We start from the raw sequence: 7202 nt of genomic DNA, 5'->3' as shown, positions 1-7202 counted from the left end.
TTCTCATTGTGTATACTGGCCTAGATTGAATAGTGGTGACTTAGTTTACCACCTACGGCCAGCCAAACTACTCTTAAGCCTCTTGCATATAGGTGGCTTATGCAAATGCCATACGTATAATGGTTTTCACCTGCTTCCTCATGTCGCAGTAATAAAATGGTTAAGACTCCGTCCTTTCCTTCACCGGGTGGAAAAGGCTGGTTTTCGAATCCTGTCAATGACGCTTCTGAGCTTTTTCATTCAGTTGGTCTCAGGCGTGGAGAAGTTTCTACCCCGGAAGCAAGTTTTTCTTCCTACGAAACAGGCAAATAGTAGTGGCATGTGAGGCAAGAAAGCAGTGTATGAGCTTATGCAGCATCAGCCAAAAAATCACTCCATTCCCTCCAAATGCCTGTCCAGTTCCTTGCTTAAATTTATTCAGCCTATCAACTTCCACAACGACAGATGAAAGTTTTAAGGCAAATTTCCGCACATCTATTCTACATCTGTCCTTTCTTAATTTGAATTTATGCCCCCTTAGATTCGTAATCTGAACAAGTGGAAGGATCCATCAGAATTCAGCGTGCTCAACCAATTCAAAGCCTTATACACCTATCAGATCACCGCGCAGGTGCCTAGTCTCCAGCCACTACAATTTTCAGAACTTAAGCCTCTCTTGGTAAGAGGATCCCTTCATTCCCCTCACCAATCTTGTTGCCCTTCTCTATACACGCTCAAGTAAATCCTCATCCTTCCTAAAATGAGGCCTCCAGACCTGTACTCAAGGCGTGGCCTTACCATTGCCTTATACAGAGGGATAATCACCTTTTCCCTGCTAGCAAAATTCCTATATGTCATTGACAAAACCCCTATGACCTGCCCTGGCAGCCTGTCTGCATTGCTCAGAAAACTTCATATCTGAGTGCACAATTACTCAGGTTTTCATGGACTAGGGAGCACGCAATTTATATAGTGGCCTTAATGAGTTCTTCACATTTCTAGAAGACTTTGAATCCAATCCATTTTTGATTTTATTTATGGCTAATTCAGCCTCCTGAGAAGGGTTCTTCTGTGGCAGAGAGAAAGTAGCACTGATTCTCAGTGAAGTTTGTATACTTCGGTGTTATGATCAGGACTTCTTGGTAGATGATTCCATCTAGTCTTTTTCTCTTTTCCCAGGAAAGTCTCCGAAGAGTCCACAGAATTCGATATCTGTGGACACTGTTTCTTATTAGCTTGTGAACCAAACCCCAAGGGTTATGTCCTTTCGTCTCCAGCAGGACACACCAGGAACTTTGTTTGGCATGATAAATTTTGTTGGTGTATTCTTTGCGGATTGTATTATTTCCTTGTACTGTGCTACTGTTTGCAGTGGGTGCGTTAGTTTTGTTTGTAACTCTTTCTTTGCACGCTGGAGAGGAGCGGAGATCTGTTTCTTCTGACCACCAGGCAACTGATTTTGGATGTCGGGTACATTTTTCATTGGAGCACGTGATGCTTTATGGACTAAGTCTTGCAGGAAATTAGTTTTCTGGTGGGCTATTCATGGTTAGAAAGCGTTCAGCTGAATGGTCGTGAAGAGCATCTCGGATAATGTTCTCAAAGGTATCCCATTTGGCAGTTCTGGTGGAGAATTTGATGGTGTCGTGAACGTATATCAAACGAGTAGAGTAGTTTTCAATGCTATGTTAGCCGATGATAACTGGTGGTGACAGTGTTGTGTACTTCCCAGTGACTTTGTTTGTTGACAAGAGGGGGCTTAAGTGTATCTAGATTAAACTATTTCCGGAACTATGTAGTTGGCTGTCCCGGTAAATTGGCTATTAAAAGTTCACGAGAGAAGATGAATATCTCTAGTAGGTCTCCTCTGGCATCAGTGGTGGCATTGTCATTGGGTTGATCGAGCATTTGAGTAAGCAGCTATGGTAACATCTGCATTTCCAAGGAGGTGAAGGGCATTGCCCAAGACGAGCAATGCGTGGCTGTATCTGTGCCAAACTAATGCCATGAGAAATGATGCCGCCAAAGTTGCCCTCAACAGTTGCCCCAGCCAGATGTGGGCAGCATAGAGAATCAATTGTAGTGATGAATAGATCCGAATTGCGGATAATGATGGCTGCGAGACGGTGCTGTTTAGTCTGAATTTTCCTGTACATCATGGGATAACCAGAGACCCTACAACATATATATGAGAATAGATTTAATTTCTCCATGAGATGGAGCTGTGAGATGCCATTTGAAGTTTATTTTTGTCGTTTATTTGGCCTATGCCAAGTCTGGATTGAATGGGAAATATTGTTGGGTTCTATTCTGGAATAGGGCCTTTAGTGGGACCCCACGTTTTTCACACATGGCTAGAAGATAGCCAGGCATCAATATTGCCCTACACAGCAAATATGGAGGATTGCCACTAGGTACCGATAATCTTTCCGATTCTGCTCCACACGAGTGAATCGTGCGGTGTTTCAGTTTCTTTTTGCAGCGCCTCATATCCATACGTTCCGTTTCATCGAATCCGTTCGAAAGGAAGTCTACGTCGAATTCAACCGAGCCGTAGCCGCTGCAAGTTGTAATGTGCATTCGTTCGTAGCCACATGAATTGACGGGTAGTCTAAATTTTCCTTATGCCAGACGAGTGTTTGCAGCTACCTCGGTAAACTCAGTTGCTAAATGGGCTGTAAAATCAGTTCAATAACTGATCAGGGACGGCTCGTTAGTAGGCACTGCGGAACTGTAGCACCACCTTTTAAATCTAAATATCGGAGTAATTGTATGAATTTTAATAGCCCGCGTATATACTCATCCTCTATTTCCAATAGTTTCAGTAATAAACGAATAAAAACGCGAAATCGTTTTAAGCTTTGAAGTTTAATCGTAGGTGGAACTGTGCACTAGCTCCCAATTTTGGCCCCATAGGTTGAGTCAATGCCTAATTGGCAGGTTGCCAATACACAACTTTTAGAACTCAAACTCGTCAAAGGGGCGAGCAGTGCCGATTAGAACATTGCACCAAACTTGAATGAAAAAGTTGATCTATTTTTAACAGAAACCGAAGAATGAATTTTTTTGAAATAAATTAAGATTGCCGAAGTCTAATGGCAAGTTTCCAGTTAAATGGTTTGTAGTTTTAAGTTGCTTATTATTACAATCTGTCTTAGTAACACCAGTATTACCAGACTGAAGTTCTAGAGTCGTTGTTTGAACGCGAAATACTCATTGTACGGTTCTGACGCGAAGAACGCACTGAGTTCAACGTTTTTAGCGTCTCTATGCAACTCAAGTTTGCAGTTATAACAAACCGGCTAAAACCATAAAACGTCGGCCAAAACTTTCCTTGCGCTGATGCGCCCATGTTTGAAAGTCCTTGTCACCCTGTGGACGGTAAATTATGCAAATTTTGTTGCAATAGAGGAGAGGTACACCCACGCTTCGTCCAATGTTGCGAATTTCCACCTCTGGATTGACCTGCCTCTCTACAATGTGGCTTGCTCCTAGGTGGAGTAAGAGGGCGTTGTGCTTCTCCAGTTGCAAATTTTCGTTGATTATACGACAAACGGTTGACTTGGATGTTCCCCCACGTGTCACTACAGCTCTTTGGGTTTTTTGATATTTACCGACAACGAGCGACTGCACTTTTATCTCCCTCGTTAGACTTTGGGCAGGATCTAGTTTCTTCGGTGTTTTCCGCCCACTTGCAGCTTCGGAATTTTCCTTTGCCATTAAAAACCTTATGGATACCGAACTTGGATACAGTACAAGTTTTTCGACTTGCACATCAATTTTCGCATAACTACTCTTCGGAAAGTGTGGTTATGTAACCTTCCGAGGCATGTCGACATTAAAACTTCTACAACAGATTCCTGTTCATAAGGTTTGGGACTGCGCCTGTGGAAAAAATTAATTGCTGCCATACGTCACAAGCAGGATTAATGTCAATCGTTATCAAAAGGCTGAATCGCCTCTCCTACTTAAACGTAGGCGCGGCGAGAAGCGCATCGAACGTTTTTGGCACTAAGGCATCACCCGTTGTGTATTTGCATTTTGTTTATACCACTGTATAGCCTTCGTGGTTAGTTTACGCATCCACGCTTCAGATGCGACCTTTATCGGAAGGAATTACACTAATGGAGTTCATGTGACTAAGCTGTCATTATCTGCTTGACGTCAATCTTGCAAGTTCACTTCCGGTTATAGAAACTAGTTTCTGCAGCTTTGTGCGGTCGGTCAGAATATGCTTTGGTGTTACTGCGAGTTGCTTGGTGCTCTGAGTTGGCTCGTCTCTTGACTGCCTAGGTTTAATTGCAATTCGCATGTCAAGTTTTCACTGTTCTTTCTTTATTGTGGGGTCTTCTTACAAGACTGCTATAGTTTAGTAGTTTGTTCAGCCCATATCCCTGAATGCACTAGGACCAGTAATTTATGGAAGTAGTCACGTTTTTTATACTATTGTCTAAACTTGGTTTTACGGTGCATCAGCATCAAAGGCCGTATCGCACTTCCATTACTTTTTGCATTGCATAAAGCTTTGCGGTGGTCACTTTATCCAGGAGATGATAAAGATCAGAAACCGCTTGTCTTCAGAGCAGCCTGATCAGTAGTGGTGGTTATAATCGCACTCTTTCACACCAGGTGGAAAAGGTCCTTGTTCGGATCCCGTTATGAGGCGAGGAACTTGTAGGCTTGCTTACTCCGTGGCTGAGTTAGTTGGTGTCAGCGTGATAGCAGACCCTCCGGAAATACGGGTTTTCCTGTCCAGCAAATCGACCAGAGAAAAAGGACACAATTTATGGACATGGGCAGATAACTCCTTGTGGCCCTAATATGACAGGCTTTTTGTCTCAATAGCAGTAGGCTTTAAGACAAGTTAAAGTATAATATATACTTTAACTTCCAGATTACTGTCAGTTTTCTCATGCATGACTGCCTGTGTATACAATTCAACTTACTGACCGGTGAATCTTTGGATTCACAATCATTAAAATGGCTAGATTTGGGTTCAAGATTGTAATTATATGGTATAAGTAGGTAAGCCAATTTTTTTTTTCAGAGCCAGAGTAGCTGCATAGAATTTGTTAGAGGCTCTGAACTTTGTCCTAAATATTTCACCAATTGATGCATGCTTTTTAAGCTTACGAGGATTGTCTAGCGGAAATGTGACCGCGTGCAAGTCGGACTAGATCGAAGTTCTGTATAAAGGCTGATCAGGATACTCTGATCAGCCACAACTTCATTGTACGAATAGTGTTTAAGAATTTGAGTCAACTCGAGCCTTATCCATTACTGGACTTAATTTTTAGTCTTTTTATTGGGATATGTAATTTTCGTGACTTACAGTATATGCCCTTTTTAAGAAATGGCTACTCTGATTATAGCATTTTGCTGAAATGGGTAGCTGTCTTTAGCCATTCTCGTCCAACTCATTTCAGACGGCGATGAATCAATGAACGGCTCTACGTTTCAGCTACATCTAACTGAATATTGGATTTGATTATGCGCAGGTAGTTGAGGCTGACACTTCTGAATAAATCCAGAAGTCAACTGGATACTTAGCTGTGTGAGGGAAGCATAATTCGTGTTTTCTTATCTACTTGGTTTTCTGAGAGTTCAGCGAAAGCCTATGGCTTCCTTGCACTAAACGGGAATGATTGTGATAGTTCATAATCAGTATACTTAGTGTTTTCAGTCACTTGTTTATACTAACAATATTGCACTAAATTGTTCCTTATGCAGCACTCGATGCGCAACGTTCATCAATGAAACTCTTGAGGTAAAACAGGATGTGGTATTCCGCATACGCATAAATCTGCATAAGATTTAGGGGAATGAAAGTTACCATTTTCTCGGTAGTGTCTTAATACTTAAGCTTATGACCATTTCTTTAAAGACTTCTAATACTTCGTAATATAATCGAAGTGAATTTTTCAGGAACTGGTTTCTCTGGAAGCTGCATTACTTCAGCTCACTTTGAACGTATTTAAAGTTCTACATACTTTATTATTACAATACTGGCTTGATCTGTCCTATGCTAATTCCACTATTAAAATGAATGTGGTGGAACAAAGTGCACAAATCTTTGCGAAAGCATATTGGTTAATGTCGTCAAAACTTACGATCGTATCTTTGCAGATTTTCTGCCAACGTTTTTGAGTTCGTTTAAAATAACACCGTATGCCCCACAATGGACGTTCCTCAATGGCAAAAACTCTAGACAATACGCTGAAAAGAGTATATATACAATAATCTAATTGAGGGCTTTCAGCTTCTCCAACGGTATTGCAATGAAATTCACATGAATACTTATATTCTTTTCTACTCGTTACAAATGCAGTCCTATTTATAGCATCTTAAATCACTTCACAGAAAGTGAATCCGATCTCAAGCTCCTCTAGCAGTAATGAAGCCAATTTATTTTCTTTATTGGTGGCATTTCATTACGGGCTTCAGTCCTATTGCAGCTGCACCATTAGTATGACAGGCCTGTATAAGATTCTCAAGAGCATGAACATAAATGGGCTCATCGGCAAAGCCTATACTAAGTGTTGGCTTGCTCCTGCCGAACTTCCAGCATTTTTAGGAAATAATGGAAAACAATTCAAGCTGCCTTAATTGACTTTCTCAAAAAATACAATCGTCACTTAAAAAAGTGACCTTACCTGTTTTGTCATCGACTGCAGGGGTTAGGACGACTTCAATCGCGATCCTGGCTGTACTGCCAAGTACAGCCGGAATCAAAGTACAGAAATTAACAAAAAATGTATATACAATAGTAACAACCCAACCTTTCTGACAGTCCACAGCACTAAGTTAATCTGACGGCCATTTATCTGGCAGTGTGACCTTGCTCCACTTAAAATAAGTGCACTGAGGAATCAGATAATGGTTGCAGTGTTGCTACATAACTGCCCAATCCTGCACTAAGTAGACGTGCCAAACCAGGTAATCTGCTTTGTTTACTAGATTGAAGTTGGCCACTCCCAGTAGCGTAAATGAAATAAATCCTGATTGCAGCACTACGTAGTGAAGTGTTAATTTTAAAGTTTATTTAGAAAAAACACTTGCTTGCTTAAATAAACAAGCTGCTCAGTTTTCTTCAGGGCTCCCTAAAAATTCGAAACTGGTCATAGTACAGGCAAATGTTAATGGTTTTGTATGGACAAATCGAGACATTTATTGGAATGTTAAAGAAAGTGGTAGCGGTGTAACAATAATTGCTTCTTTGAGAG

This window comes from Mastigoproctus giganteus, chromosome 1 (assembly GCF_048544385.1).
Source record: "Mastigoproctus giganteus isolate SK-2022 chromosome 1, ASM4854438v1, whole genome shotgun sequence".
Taxonomy (NCBI): domain Eukaryota; kingdom Metazoa; phylum Arthropoda; class Arachnida; order Uropygi; family Thelyphonidae; genus Mastigoproctus; species Mastigoproctus giganteus.
The sequence above is the reverse complement of the archived record's forward strand: the minus strand, read 5'-3'. Positions refer to the sequence as shown.